Source organism: Salvelinus fontinalis, chromosome 21 (genome assembly GCF_029448725.1).
Source record: "Salvelinus fontinalis isolate EN_2023a chromosome 21, ASM2944872v1, whole genome shotgun sequence".
Lineage (NCBI taxonomy): Eukaryota > Metazoa > Chordata > Actinopteri > Salmoniformes > Salmonidae > Salvelinus > Salvelinus fontinalis.
This window is the reverse complement of record NC_074685.1, coordinates 7,468,153-7,484,343: the sequence shown is the minus strand read 5'-3', so window position 1 is coordinate 7,484,343 and position 16,191 is coordinate 7,468,153. Positions and strand designations below refer to the sequence as shown.

The window sequence follows — 16,191 nt, the reverse complement described above, 5'->3', positions numbered from 1 at the left end:
TCCTATGATATAGCGTAGGCTTAAATGAAAGCCCTAATGCAAAATTTGACCCACTCCATATCTCCATGGGGGGGGACAGGGGGGGGACAGGGGGGACACAGTGGAGATAAAGAAAGTGGTTGAGTGTATTATAGCTGTGTTGGGTATGAATAGCAACTGCACTTATTGGTGTCTGGCGTGTGTGGATGCTGTACAGAGCTTTAGACTGAGGCATTCAGAACCTCCTCAATAGCTTTTAGACTAAATAACTGCTCTTTCATCTTGCATGCAGCAGGTATACGGGACATTTCACAGCAACAAGATTGTACCTGAAAGCATCTGTGTAATTTTATAAGTGTAGCATGTATTGTGAACGTATTTAGGTTTTAGGTCAAAGTACTTAGTAATGAGTTCCACTTTTTGTAGGCTACTGTTACGAATCCCTTTGGCTCTACAGTCTAGGGGGGATGGCAACGAGACCCGTAACATAACTCATGCAAATTATAACAGTGAAAAAGTAACAGTGAGAACAAATAACCACAGACAACATAAATCTACCGTCAAACACTCATGGTTTATTTGTAAACACACGGTATGGGGAGCAGGAAAAGGGGCTGAGCTGGACCCAAGGGAAGAAATAATAACCATTCAAAAACACCCCAGAGCTAGTCTACCTGCTTCAACAATAGCTAACTAACTAACCAAAAATACAGTGGGTGGTCCGCCCAGTTCTAACTAGTGTTCTTAGACAAAGTATTCCTACGGGTAATGTATTTCCATGGGCAACTTGTCTTGGTACCCCCTTTTCCCACCATCAAACAAACAGTCAAACACAATAACAAAACAATACTCACAGGATAACGGCCAGAGTGACATGTAGTTGCAAAAACAAGAGCTCTACAGAGAGATTGCTTGACAGAGAGGTTGAGCTACACAGAGATCGACTGACTGGGTTTTTAAACCAAGGGAAAGGGGATGTGATTGGGTAATGGAAACAGGAGGAGGTGTGTCTTCTGATTGATGACTGATTGGTGACTGATGATTGCCACCTGTGAGCGGAGAAGGAGAGAAAAGAAATACACACACAGGATACACACAGGATACCTGTATCCGTAACATCTACTTTATGAGCTTAGCCCCAGTGCTATCCCCAGCCTGCAGCAATCTCCATCCCTAACCCTGGCCAGAGTCCTTGCCTATAGGAAGTGGCAACAGTAGCTTCTTGGGAGGCAGCCTTCCTCAGACTGAGCCGACAGGACAAAGAGCACACACACAGACACGCACAGTGAAGGGCACTCAACATGTACTGCACTGACAAAAATGACTGATGATTGGTTGAAAGAAATTGATAATAAGAAAATTGTGGGAGCTGTACTGTTAGATTTCAGTGCACCCTCTGACATTATTGACCATAACCTGTTGTTGAGAAAACATATGTGTTATTGCTTTTCAACCTCTGCTATATCATGGGTTCAGAGCTATCTATTTAATTGAACTCAGAGGGCTTTCTTTAATATAATTTTCTCTAATGTCAAACATGTAAGGTGTGGTGTACCGCAGGACAGCTCTCTAGGCCCTGTACTCTTTTCTATTTTTACCAATGACCTGCCACTGGCATTAAACAAAGCATGTGTTTCCATGTATGATGATTCAACCATACAGTGGCTTGCAAAAGTATTCACCCCCCTTGGCATTTTTTCTATTTTGTTGCCTTACACCCTGGAATTAAAATAGATTTTGGGGGGGGGGTTGTATCATTTGATTTACACAACATGCCGACCAATTTGAAGATGCAAAATATTTTCTATTGTGAAACAAACAAGTAATAAGACAAAAAAACTGAAAACTTGAGCGTGCATAACTATTCACCCCGCCAAAGTCAATACTTTTAGAGCCACCTTTCGCAGCAATTACAGCTGCCAGTCTCTTGGGGTATGTCTCCATAAGCTTGGCACACCTAGACACTGTGATTTTAGCCCATTCTTCATGGCAAAACTGGTTCAGCTCCTTCAAAATGGATGGGTTACGCTGGTGTACAGCAATCTTTAAGTCATACCACATATTCTCAATTGGATTGAGGTCTGGAGATTGACTAGGCCATTCCAAGACATTTCAATGTTTCCCCTTAAAACACTCAAGTGTTGCTTTAGCAGTATGTTTAGGGTCATTGTCCTGCTGGAAGGTGAACCTCTGTCAAAATCTCAAATCTCTGGAAGACTGAAACAGGTTTCCCTCAAGAATTTCCCTATATTTAGCGCCATCCATCATTCCTTCAATTCTGACCAGTTTCTCAGTCCCTGCCGATGAAAAACATCCCCACAGCATGATGCTGCCTCCACCATGCTTCATGGTGGAGGCAGGGATGGTATTCTCGGGGTGATGGGAGCTGTTGGGTTTGCGCCAGATATAGCGTTTTCGTTGATGGCCAAAAAGCTAAATTTTAGTCTCATCTGACCAGAGTACCTTCTACCATATGTTTGGGGTGTCTCCCACATGCATTTTGGCGATCACCAAACATGATTGCTTATTTTTTTCTGGCCCCTCTTCCATAAAGCCCAGCTCTGAGGAGTGGACCGCTTTAAGCGGTCTTATGGACAAATACTCCAATCTCCACTGTGGAGCTTTGCAGCTCCTTCAGGGTTATCTTTAGTCTCTTTGTTGCCTCTCTGATTAATGCCCTCCTTGCCTGGTCCGTGAGTTTTGGTGGGCGGCCCTCTCTTGGCAGGTTTGTTGTGGTGCCATATTCTTTCCATTTTTTAATAATGGATTTAATGGTGCTCCGTGGGATGTTCACCGCCCGGGCAACGAAGGAGTGGCTTCGTAAGAAGCATTTCAAGGTCCTGGAGTGGCCTAGCCAGTCTCCAGATCTCAACCCCATAGAAAATCTCTGGAGTGAGTTGAAAGTCCGTGTTGCCCAGCAACAGCCCCAAAACATCACTGCTCTAGAGGAGATCTGCATGGAGGAATGGGCCAAAATACCAGCAACAGTGTGTGAAAACCTTGTGAAGACTTACAGAAAACGTTTGACCTCTGTCATTGCCAACAAAGGGTATATAACAAAGTATTGACATAAACTTTTGTTATTGACCAAATACTTATTTTCCACCATAATTTGCAAATAAATTCATAAAAAATTCTACAATGTGATTTTCTGGATTTTTTTTTCTCATTTTGTCTGTCATAGTTGAAGTGAACCTATGATGAAAATTACAGGCTTCTCTCATCTTTTTAAGTGGGATAACTTGCACAATTGGTGGCTGACTAAATACTTTTTTGCCCCACTGTATATACAGTTGAAGTCAGAAGTTTACATACACCTTAGCCAAATACATTTAAACTCAGTTTTTCAAAATTATTGACATTTAATCCTAGTAAATATTCCCTGTCTTAGGTCCGTTAAGATCACCACTTTATTTTAAGAATGCAAAATGTCAGAATAATAGTAGAAGTGCACCAGTCCCTCCTGCTGCAAACCACACCCACAGCATGACGCTGCCACCCCCGTGCTTCACGGTTGGGATGTTGTTCTTCAGCTTGCAAGCCTCCCCCTTTTCCTCCAAACATAATGATGGTCATTATGGCCAAACAGTTCTATTTTTGTTTCATCCGACCAAAGGACATTTCTCCAAAAAATTACAATCTTTGTCCACATGTGCAGTTGCAAATCGTAGTCTGGCTTTTTTATGGCGGTTCTGGAGCAGTGGCTTCTTCCTTGCTGAGCTGCCTTTCAGGTTATGTCGACATAGGACTCGTTTTACTGTGGATATAGATACTTTTGTACCTGTTTCCTCCAGCATCTTCACAAGGTCCTTTGCTGTTGTTCTGGGATTGATTTGCACTTTTCGCACCAAAGTACGTTCATCTCTAGGAGACAGAACGCGTCTCCTTCCTGAGCGGTATGACGGCTGCATGGTCCCATGGTGTTTATCCTTGCGTGCTATTGTTGTAACAGATGAACGTGGTACTTTCAGGTATTTGAAATTGCTCCCAAGGATGAACCAGACTTGTGGATCTCTACAGTTTTTTCTGAGGTCTTGGCTAATTTCTTTTGATTTTCCCATGATGTCAAGCAAAGAGGCACTGAGTTTGAAGGTAGGCCTTGAAATACATCCACAGGTACACCTCCAATTGACTCAAATTATGTCAATTTGCCTATCAGAAGCTTCTAAAGCCATGACATCATTTTCTGGAATTGTCCAAGCTGTTTAAAGGCAGAGTCAACTTAGTGTATGTAAACTTCTGACCCACTGGAATTGTGATACAGTGAATTACAACAATTGTTGGGAAAAGGACTTGTGTCCTGCACAAAGTAGATGTCCTTACCGACTTGCCAAAACTATAGTTTAACAAGAAATTTGTGGAGTGGTTGAAAAACAAGTTTTAATGACTCCAACCTAAGTGTATGTAAACTTCCGACTTCAACTGTATACTGAGATCATGTGACACTTAGATTGCACACAGGTGGACTTTATTTAGCTAATTATCTGACTTCTGAAAGTAATTGGTTGCACCAGATCTTATTTATTGGCTTCATAGCAAAGGAGTGAATACATATGCATGCACCACTTTTCCATTTAAATTTTTTATTTCGATTGTAAACTGTCATGGTCAAAACATATAGATTCAAGGATTGTAAAGATGGGGAGAGGTCTGTCCGTAATTACAAGATGCTATGCAGGCTTTAGTTTTGTCTTATCTTATTGTCCAGTCGTGTGGTCGAGTGCTACAAGGAAAGACCTAGTTAAACTGCAGCTGGCCCAGAACAGATCGGCACATCTTGCTCTTCGTTGAAATCAGAGGACTAATATCAATACTATGCATGTCAGTCTCTCTTGGCTAAGAGTGGAGGAGAGACTGACTGCATCACTTCTTATTTTATAAGAAACCAGACATGCCACCAGGGGTCTTTTCACAGTCCCCCAAATCCATAACAAATTCAAAAAGCGTACAGTATTATATTGAGACATTATTGCATAGAACTCCCTTCCATCTCATAATGTGCAAATAAACAGGAATCCTGGTTTCAAAAAAACAGATAAAGCAACACCTCACGGCACAACGCCTCTCCTCTATTTGACCTAGATAGTTTGTGTGAATGTATTAATATGTAGGCTACGTGTACCTTTTAAAAAATGTATGTAGTTCTGTCCTTGAACTGTTCTTGTCTAATGATGTTCTGTATTATGTCATTCTGTATTATGTTTCATGTTTTGTGTGGACCCCAGGAAGACTAGGTGCTGCTTTCGCAAGAGCTAATGGGGATCCTAGTAACATACCAACAAACAAAAACACACACACACACATTGGAGGCACAGAGGAACAGATCCAGGCTGCACCGCCCACACACACACACACCTCCCGCTGCACACGGAGAGAGGGAAAAGGGGGGGGGGGGGGGGGGGGTTACAATTAATCACACTGGGAGGGAGAGCAAAGGAGAGAGAGAGCAATAGAGAGAGCAATAGAGAGAGCGAGAGAGACATATAGAGAGATAGAGAGATAAAGAGATAGAGAGAGAGAGAGGCCTAAACCAAACAAAAACAACACTAGACAACACAGAACACAAAGCTTTTATCTCATCCTGGAATATACAAAGTCTGAGGTCATCTGCCTTTGGCCTAAATAGCAGGAACCCAGACTTAATCAAAGAAAATGGAAATACAGACATTGTCATCCAACAAGAAACATGCTATAAAGGAGACGGACCCACTGGTGGCCCTCTAGGTTACAGAGAGCTGGTAGTCCCATCCACCAAACTACCAGGTGTGAAACAGGGAAGAGACTCAGGGGGTGTGCTAATTTGATATAGAGCAGACCTAACCCACTCTATTAAATTAGTCAAAACAGGAACATTTTACATCTGTGCATAAATTAATAAGGAAATTATCTCAACAGAGATAAATGTCCTCATGTGTGCTACCTTTACCCCACCAATAGAATCTCCATACTTTAACAATAACAGCTTTTCCATCCTAGAGGGGGAGATCAACAATTTCCAGGCCCAGGGACATAATAGTCTGTGGTGACCTTAATGTCAGAACTGGACAAGACCCTGACACCCTCAGCACACAGGTAGACAAACACCTACCTGAAGGCGGCAACATTTCCTCCCCCATATGCCCCCCTAGACACAACTATGACAACATAACCAACAAAAAGGGGTCAAAACTCCTGCAGCTCTGTCGGACGCTGGGTTTCTACATAGTCAATAGTAGGCTTTGTGGGGACTCCTATGGTAGGTATACCTATAGCTCATCTTTTGGCAATAGACTACTTTATCACTGACCTCAACCCAGAGCCCACTGACACCCCTATCAGATCACAGCAAAATTACACTCTACTTGAACAGAGCTTTGCTCAATCATGAGGCATCAAAGCCAAAGGAGCTGAATAATATTAAGAAACGCTATAGATGGAAGGAGAGTAGTGTAGAAATCTAGCAAAAAACAATTACGCAACAACAAATTCAATCCCTTCTCGACAATTTCCTTGACAAAATGTTTTACTGTAATAGTGATGGTGTAAACCTGGCAGTAGAAAACCTAAACAGTATATCTGACTTCTCTGAAAGGACCGACGCTGGAGATGAGAAGCAGGTACGGGGAGTTGAACACATAACGTGGAACAGACAGGTAACAAGACAGGAACAACGTCAGCACACGGGTAACAACGACATACGCACATTAATGCAGCTGCGAGGAACCGAGCTGGGGAACTGACAGATATAGGGGAGGTAATAAACAGGTGATTGAGTCCATGTGAGTCCAATAATCGATGATGCGCATGACGGGGGGAAGGCAGGTGTGTATACTGATGGTGGCAGGAGTGCGTAATGCAGGGGAGCCTAGTGCCTTCAAGCGCCAGGGAGGGGGAGCGGGAGCAGGCGTGACACTCTCAGCTTCCCTATCAAATCAAAACATTTCAAGCAGACAACCTAAGAAAATTAACAACAATGACAAATGGTTAAAAGAAGAATGCAAAAACTTAAGAAAGAAATTGAGAAACCAGATAACCTGAGTCTACGCCTTCACTATGGTGAATCACTAAAACAATACAGAAATACATTATGGAAAAAGAAAGAACAGCAAGTGAGAAATCAGCTCAATGTAATTGAAGAAACCATAAAATCCATGTAATCAAACGTGTGGTTAAAATTGGCAAAAAACACACACATTTCTTTCCACAGAGATGAGGGGTGAGACAGGGATGCAGCTTAAGCCCTCTGCAACATTTATATCAACGAATTGGCGAGTGCACTAGAACAGTCTACTGATGATCTGGTGCTTCTGTCATCAACGAAAGAGGGCCTACAGCAGCACCTAGATCTTCTGCACAGATTCTGCCAGACCTGTGCCCTGACAGTAAATCTCAGTAAGACAAAAATAACGGTGATCCAAAAAAGGTCCAGTTCCCAGGACCACGAATACAAATTCCATCTAGACACCGTTGCCCTAGAGCACACAAAAAACGATACATACCTCAGCCTAAACATCAGCGCCACATGTAACTTCCACAAAGCTGTGAACAAACTGAGAGACAAGGCAAGAAGGGCCTTCTATGTCATCAAAAGGAACATCAAATTCGACATACCAATTAGGATCTGGCTAAAAGTACTTGAATCAGTCATAGAGCCCATTGCCCTTTATGGTTGTGAGGTCTGGGGTCCGCTCACCAACCAAGAATTCACAAAATGGGACAAACACCAAATCATGTACAACGTAAAACACCAATAATGCATGCAGAGCAGAATTAGGCCGATACCCCCTGATTATCAAAATCCAGAAAAGAGACGTTCAATTCTACAACCACCTAAAAGGAAGCGATTCCCAAACCTTCCATAACAAAGCCATCCCCTAAGCAAGCTGGTCCTGGGGCTCTTTTCACAAACACAAACAGACCCCACAGAGCCCCAGGACAGCAACACAATTAGACCCAACCAAATCATGAGAAAACAAAATGATAATTACTTGACACATTGGAAAGAATTCACCAAAAAACAGAGCAAACTAGAATGCTATTTGACCCTAAACAGAGAGTACACAGTGGCAGAATACCTGACCACTTTTGTTCATCCATTTCACTTGATTTGACCGGGCTGTTATGTGACGTGACTCCAAAGAAAAGCCTGTAAGATCCGCTGCTCTGAGCATTGTGTATGGACATTGGGCACACTTACACACACACACAGGAAGAGAGATATAGGGAGGCAAGGAGAGGCTGTGTCCCATTTCAGAGAGGGCACAGGAAGTAGGACAGCTAATATAACGATAAAGAGAGAGAGAGGAGATAGAGAGGGAGCAAAAGGAAAACCAGAGAGAGAGAAGGGAGAGAAGGGAGAGTGTGTGAGAGAAGGGAGAGAAGGCGGACAGAGAGAGAAGGGAGAGTGTGTGAGAGAAGGGAGAGAAAGTGGAGATAGAGAGAAGGGAGAGTGTGTGAGAGAAGGGAGAGAAGGTGGAGAGAGAGAAGGGAGAGTGTGAGAGAGAAGGGAGAGAAGGTGGAGAGAGAGAAGGGAGAGAAGGTGGAGAGAGAGAGAAGGGAGAGAAGGTGGAGAGAGAGAGAAGGGAGAGTGTGTGAGAGAAGGGAGAGAAGGTGGAGAGAGAGAAGGGAGAGAAGGTGGAGAGAGAGAAGGGAGAGTGTGAGAGAGAAGGGAGAGAAGGTGGAGAGAGAGAAGGGAGAGAAGGTGGAGAGAGAGAGAAGGGAGAAGGGAGAGTGTGAGAGCATTGTGTCACTGATTCTCCGCCCCTCGCCTCGAAGCAGCAGCAGCATAAAGAGAGGGGGAGAGAGAGAGGAGGAAGAGAGCCACAAGGAAAACAGAGAGAAGGAGGAAGAGAGCCACAAGGAAAACAGAGAGAAGGAGGAAGAGAGCCAGAAAGAAAACAATCAGAAGGAGCAAGCACTCGGCAGTGGGAAGGGAAAATGGAGTTTTGAGAAAGACCTCCTCCGGTCATTCCTTGTTTTATTCTCTCTGGCACAACCAGTCTCTCCCTCTCTCTGTTTATCTGCCAGCCTTGTACAATTGTTCTGAGGAATTCTGACCATGCCTGGTGAGTGTTCTGTGTTCTGCTGCTTTTCACGTCCCTCACACTGCAGTGTGTGTGTGTGTGTGTGTGTGTGTGTGTGTGTGTGTGTGTGTGTGTGTGTGTGTGTGTGTGTGTGTGTGTGTGTGTGTGTGTGTGTGTGTGTGTGTGTGTGTGTGTGTGTGTGTGTGTGTGTGTGTGTGTGTGTGTGTGTGTGTGTGTGTGTGTGTGCGTACATGCGTGTTAAGGCGGGATATTGAAAGGTGTGTTTATATCAGTGTGTATGGAAACAAATTAGGGACATAAAAGGGAGAAGGGTTATATTGAGATCCCAAGCTTAATTCCAGGCTCCATCCTGTTTTGTGCGCTGTCCTCCCTCTTAATTCAATTCATTTCAATTAACTTTACTGGCATGGCAAGATATCATTTTAGGTTGCCAAATAAACCATCTAGGCAAATAATAATTAAATGAGGAATTTAATGGTCCTCTCTCTGTTAGTTGCTTTAGAACTAGGTGTTACTGTGAACACAGTTTAATGTATAGTACAGTGTTATTGAGCATGCACTGATCTGGAGTCAGCTCTTGTTTTGGAATTACATACTCATCTATTGTACTGTATGAGTAACATGAACCAACACCTTCTCGCTGTCTGATAGGGATGTGAGCTCTTAGGGATTTGAATGAGAGCTGCTGCTCTGTCACAGAAATAGCATGAAGCAGAGAGAGAGACAAAGAGAGAGAGAGAGAGAGAGAGAGAGAGAGAGAGAGAGAGAGAGAGAGAGAGAGAGAGAGAGAGGAGAGAGAGAGAGGAGAGAGAGAGAGAGAGAGAGGAGAGAGAGAGAGAGAGAGAGAGAGGAGAGAGAGAGAGAGAGAGAGAGAGAGAGAGAGAGAGAGAGAGAGAGAGAGAGAGAGAGAGAGAGAGAGAGAGAGAGAGAGAGAGAGAGAGAGGATGCTCTGTGGTGTATGTAGGGAGCAGTCGTCAGCCTCTACAGCCCAGCACTAACAGAAATCACATGACTGGCCACCGCTGTGAGGTTACTGGTTGATTTGGGCTGCCGTTCTGGAACTCTTGTCAGTATGAGGTCATTATTGCTGTCATGATGACCCGTTGACCCCTAGCAGGGTAACAGAGAGAATGCTATGGGTACCGCTGAAAAGGAGGAGAGGAGAATGACCACTAATTTCATTTACAGAGACATCTCTTTCATACAGGAGAGGAAAGGAGGAGAGGAGAGGAGGAGATGACGGGAAATGCTACCGTTACTGGTTGAGCTAGTCCCCAATATCTGTCTGTTCCCTCTCTCTCTCTCTGTTCCAGTCTGTCTAGGGGGAGGGTTGAGGAAAGGGGAGGATAGAGGAAAGTGGGGAGAAGAGGGTAGATGAGAGGATAGAGGAGAGGAAATGATAGAGGAGATGAGAGGGTAGAGGACAGAAGAAGAGGAGAGGAGAGGAGAGGAGAGGAGAGGAGAGGAGAAGAGAGGAGAGGATATAGGAGAGGAGAGGGTATAGGAGAGAAGAAGATAGCAGAGAGGAGAGGAGAGAAGAAGATAGCGGAGAGGAGAGGAGAGGAGAGGAGAGGAGAGGAGAGGAGAGGAGAGGAGAGGAGAGGAGAGGAGATGAGAGGAGAGGAGAGGAGAGGGTATAGGAGAGAAGAAGATAGCGGAGAGAAGAGGGTAGAGAAGAGGAGAGGAGAGAAGAGGAGAGGAGAGGAAAGGATAGAGGAGAGGAGAGGAGAGGAGAGGAGAGGAGAGGAGAGGAGAGGAGAGGAGAGGGTATTGGAGAGGAAAGGAGAGAATAGAGGAGAGGAGAGGAAAGGATAGCGGAGAGGAGAGGATAGAGGAGAGGAGAGGAGAGGAGAGGAGAGGAGAGGAGAGGAGAGGAGAGGAGAGGAGAGGAGAGGAGAGGAAAGGAGAGGGTATTGGAGAGGAAAGGAGAGGGTATTGGAGAGGTAAGGAGAGGGTATTGGAGAGGAAAGGAGAGGGTATTGGAGAGGAAAGGAGAGAGGAGATGAGAGGGTAGAGGAGAAGAGAGGAGAGGAGAGGAGAGGAGAGGAGAGGAGAGGAGAGGAGAGGAGAGGAGAAGATAGCAGAGATGAGAGGAGAGAAGAAGATAGTGGAGAGGAGAGGAGAGGAGAGGAGAGGAGAGGAGAGGAGAGGAGAGGAGAGGAGAGGAGAGGAGAGGAGGGGAGAGGAGAGGAGAGGAGAAGAGAGGGTATAGGAGAGAAGAAGATAGTGGAGAGAAGAGCGTAGAGAAGAGGCGAGGAGATAAGAGGAGAGGAGAGGAAAGGATAGAGGAGAGGAGAGGAAAGGATAGAGGAGAGGAGAGGAGAGGAGAGGAGAGGAGAGGAGAGGAGAGGAGAGGAGAGGGTATTGGAGAGGAAAGGAGAGAATAGAGGAGAGGAGAGGAAAGGAGAGAATAGAGGAGAGGAGAGGAAAGGATAGAGGAGAGGAGAGGTCAGCTGATAGTGTTGTTTTCTGTGTTGCTCTCCAGACTATCATCAACATCGTCTGTCATTCACCACCAGCATAGTTTCATAGACTATCATCAACATCATCTGTCATTCACCACCAGCATAGTTTCATAGACTATCATCAACATCATCTGCCATTCACCACCAGCATAGTTTCATAGACTATCATCAACATCATCTGTCATTCACCACCAGCATAGTTTCATAGACTATCATCAACATCATCTGTCATTCACCACCAGCATAGTTTCATAGACTATCATCAACATCATCTGTCATTCATCACCAGCATAGTTTCATAGACTATCATCAACATCATCTGTCATTCACCACCAGCATAGTTTCATAGACTATCATCAACATCATCTGTCATTCACCACCAGCATAGTTTCATGGATTATCATCATCATCATCTGTCATTCACCACCAGCATAGTTTCATAGACTATCATCAACATCATCTGTCATTCACCACCAGCATAGTTTCACTCAGTGTTGTTTATCTCCAAATACAGATATATGTTTACACTGGATGCTGTCAGACTACAGATCTATGTATGTGATGAATCTATACAGTAGCTTACACATTAATCAAGGGGAGACACTGTACATCTTAATTAAAATCAAATTGTATTTGTCACATGGGCCGAATACAACAGGTGTAGTAGACCTTACAGTGAAATGCTTACTTACAAGCCCTTAACCAACAATGCAGTTTTAAGACACATAAGTGGTAGGTAAAAAATAGATAAGTAAAACATTTTAATAAAAAAACAAATAATTAAAGAGCAGCAGTAAAATAACAGTAGCAAGACTATATAAGTGGGTACTGGGACAGAGTCAATGTGCGGGGGCACAGGTTAGTCGAGATAATTGAGGTAATATGTACATATAGCTGGAGTTAAAGTGACTATGTATGGATAATAAACCGAGAGTCCCAGCAGTATAAAAGATGGAGGGGCAATGCAAAAAGTCCGGCTAGCCATTTGATTAGCTGTTTAGGAGCGTTATGGCTTGGGGGTAGAGCTGTTAAGAAGTCTTTTGGCCATACACTTGGCACTCCAGTATCGCTTGGCGTGCGGTAGCACGGGCCTTCCTCTGATACAGCCTGTTACAGAGGTACTGAGGTCCTGGATGTCAGGAAGCTTGGACCTAATGATGTACTGGGCCGTACGCACTACCCTCTGTAGTACCTTGCGGTCGGAGGCCGAGCAGTTGCCATACCAGGCAGTGATGCAACCAGTCAGGATGCTCTCGATGGTGCAGCTGTAGAATCTTTTGAGGATCTGAGGACCCATGCCAAATCTTTTCAGTCTCCTGAGGGGAATAGGCTTTGTCATGCCCTCTTCACGACTGTCTTGGTGTGCTTAGACCATGATAGTTTGTTGGTGATGTGTACACCAAGGGACTTGAAGCTCTCAACCTGCTCCACTACAGCCCTGTCGATGAGAATGGGGGCGTGCTGGTCCTCCTTTTCCTGTTGTTCACAATCATCTCCTTTGTCTTGATCACGTTGAGGGAGAGGTTGTTATCCTGGCACCACACAGCCAGGTCTCTGACCTCCTCTCTATAGGCTGCCTCATCGTTGTCGGTGATTAGGCCTGGCACTGTTGAGTCATCGGCAAACTTAATGATGGAGTTGTAGTCGTGCCTAGCAGTGCAGTCATGAGTAAACAGCGATTAGAGGAGGGGACTGAGCACGGACCCCTGAGGGAACCCCGTGTTGAGGATCAGCGTGGCAGATGTGATGTTACCTACCCTTACCACATGGGAGCGGCAGTCAGGAAGTCCAGGATCCAGTTGCAGAGTGAGGTGTTTAGTCCCAGGATCCTTAGCTTAGTGATGAGCTTTCAGGGCACTATGGTGTTGAACACTGAGCTGTAGTCAATGAATAGCATTCTCACATAGGTGTTCCTTTTGTCCAGGTTGGAAAGGGAAGTGTGGAGTGCAATAGAGATTGCATCATTTGTGTATCTGTTGGGGCGGTATGCAGATTGGGGTGGGTCTAGAGCTTCTGGGATGATGGTGTTGATGTGAACCATGAACAGCCTTTCAAAGCACTTCATGGCTACAGACGTGAGTGCTACGGTTCAGTAGTCATTTAGGCAGGTTACCTTAGTGTTCTTTGGCACAGAGACTATGGTGGTCTGCTTGAAACATGTTGGTACATGTATTACAGACTCAGTCAGGGACAGGTTTAAAATGTCAGTGAAGACACTTGCCATTTGGTCAGCGCATACTCAGAGTACAAGTCCTGGTAATCCGTCTGGCCCTGCGGCCTTGTCAATATTACTCACATCGGTTATGGAGAGCGTGATCACACAGTCGTCCGGAACAGCTGATGCTCTCATGCATGCATCAGTGTTGCTTGCCCCCGAAGCGAACATAGAAGTAATTTAGCCCATATGGTAGGCTTGTGTCACTGAGCAGCTCGTGGCTGTGCTTCCCTTTGTAGTCTGTAATAGTTTGCAAGCCTTGCCATATCCAACGAGTGTCGGAGTCGGTGTAGTACGATCCAATCTTAGTCCTGTATGGACGCATTGCCTGTTTGATGGTTCGGCGGAGGGCATAGCGGCATTTCTTATAAGCTTCCGGGTTAGAGTCCCGCTCCTTGAAAGCGGCAGCTCTTGCCCTTAGCTCGGTGCAGATGTTGCCTGTAGTCCATGGCTTCTGGTTGGGAAATGTACGTACGGTCACTGTGGGGACGACGTCGTCAATCTATTTATTGATGAAGCCGGTAACTGAGGTGTTGTACTCCTCAATGCCATCGGAAGAATCCCGGAACATATTCCAGTCTGTGCTAACAAAACAGTCCTTTAGCTTAGCATCTGCGTCATCTGACCACTTTATTGAGTGGTCAGATGACGCAGTCACTGGTGCTTCCTGATTTAGTTTTTGCTTGTAAGCAGGAATCAGGAGGATAGAATTATGGTCAGATTTGCCAAATGGAGGGTGAGGGAGAGCTTTGTATGCATCTCTGTGTGGAGTAAAGGTGGTCAAGAGTTTTTTTCTCTCTGATTGCACATTTAACATGCTGGTAAGTTTCCCTGCATTAAAGTCCTCGGCCACTAGGAGCGCCGCCTCTGGATGAGCATTTTCCTGTTTGCTTATGGCCTTATATACCTCATTAAGTGCTGTCTTAGTGCCAGCATCGGTTTGTGGTGGTATACAGAGAGCAACGAAAAATATAGATGAAAACTCTTTTGGAAAATAGTGTGGTCTACAGCTTATCATGAGATACTCTTCCTCAGGCGAGCAAAACCTTGAGACTGTGTACGTCACCTCTTGTCTTGCCGGAGACAGCTGTTCTATCTTGCCGATGTTGTATGTCACATGGTTTTGGGCCTGTCGGGTGTCTAAAGTAAATCCTTTGCGTCCGACTCATTACAGAAATGTACAGTGTACAGTGACATGCTTAACTAATTATTGGCAGGTGCGTGTGTGTGCATGCAAGCGCATGTACAATGGCTTGCGAAAGTATTCAACCCCTTGGCATTTTTCCTATTTTGTTGCCTTACATCCTGGAATTAAAATGGATTTTTGGGGGGTTTGTATCATTTGATTCACACAATATTGCTACCACTTTGAAGATGCAAAATATTTTTAATTGTGAAACAAAACAAGAAATAAGACAAAAATAATGGAAAACTTGAGCGTGCATTACTATTCACCCCCCAAAGTCAATACTTTGTAGAGCCACCTTTTGTAGCAAGTACAGCTGCAAGTCTCTTGGGGTATGTCTCTATAAGCTTGGCACATCTAGCCACTGGGATTTTTGCCCATTCTTCAAGGCAAAACTACTTCAGCTTGTTTAAGTTGGATGGGTTCTGCTGGTGTACAGCAATCTATAAGTCATACCACAGATTCTCAATTGGATTGAGGTCTGGGCTTTGACTAGGCCATTCCAAGACATTTAAATGTTTTCCCTTAAACCACTCGAGTGTTGCTTTAGCAGTATGCTTAGGGTCATTGTCCTGCTGGAAGGTGAACCTCAAGAATGTCCCTGTATGTAGCGCCGTCCATCATTCCTTAAATTCTGACCAGTTTCCCAGTCCCTGCCGATGAAAAACATCCCCACAGCATGATACTGCCACCACCATGCTTCACTGTGGGGATGGTGTTCTCGGGGTGATGAGAGCTGTTGGGTTTGCACCAGACATAGCGTTTTCTTTGGTGGCCAAAAACCACTAGTTTAGTCTCACCTGACACATCTACTTTCTTCCATATGTTTGGGGAGTCTCCCATATGCCTTTTGGCAAACACCAAACGTGTTTGCTTATTTTTTCTTTAAGCAATGGATTTTTTCTGTCCGCTCTTCCGTAAAGCCCAGCTCTGAGGTGTGTACGGCTTAAAGTGGTCCTATGGACAAATACTCCAATCTACGCTGTGGAGCTTTGCAGCTCCTTCAGCGTTATCTTTGGTCTCTTTGTTGCCTCTCTGATTTATGCCCTCCTTGCCTGGTCTGTGAGTTTTGGTGGGCAGCCCTCTCTTGCCAGGTTTGTTGTGGTGGCATATTCTTTCCATTTATTAATAAGGAATTTAATGGTGCTCCGTTGGATGTTCAAAGTTTCAGATGTTTTTTTATAGCTCAACCCTGATCTGTACTTCTCCACAACTTTGTACCTGTCCTGTTTGGAGAGCTCCTTGGTCTTCATGGTGCCACTTGCTTGGTGGTTCCCCTTGCTTAGTGGTGTTGCAGACCCTGGGGCCTTTCTGAACAGGTCT

The 16,191-nt window shown here is 44.8% G+C and overlaps 1 protein-coding gene across 5 annotated transcripts in view; it reads left to right on the top strand.

Moving 5' to 3' along the window:
- The window catches only part of LOC129818116 (disabled homolog 2-interacting protein-like), a 405,090-nt gene that overhangs the window by 261,502 nt on the left and 127,397 nt on the right, over window positions 1-16,191 (top strand). Inside the window, exon 1 of one of the 5 annotated variants that reach the window (XM_055873706.1) lies at window positions 7,020-9,023. The exons of the other annotated variants lie outside the window; for them this stretch is intronic. The gene's annotated coding sequence lies outside the window, so the exon portion shown is untranslated. Of the gene's footprint in view, window positions 1-7,019; window positions 9,024-16,191 lie in introns of those variants that run through there. 5 annotated transcript variants of the gene reach the window in all.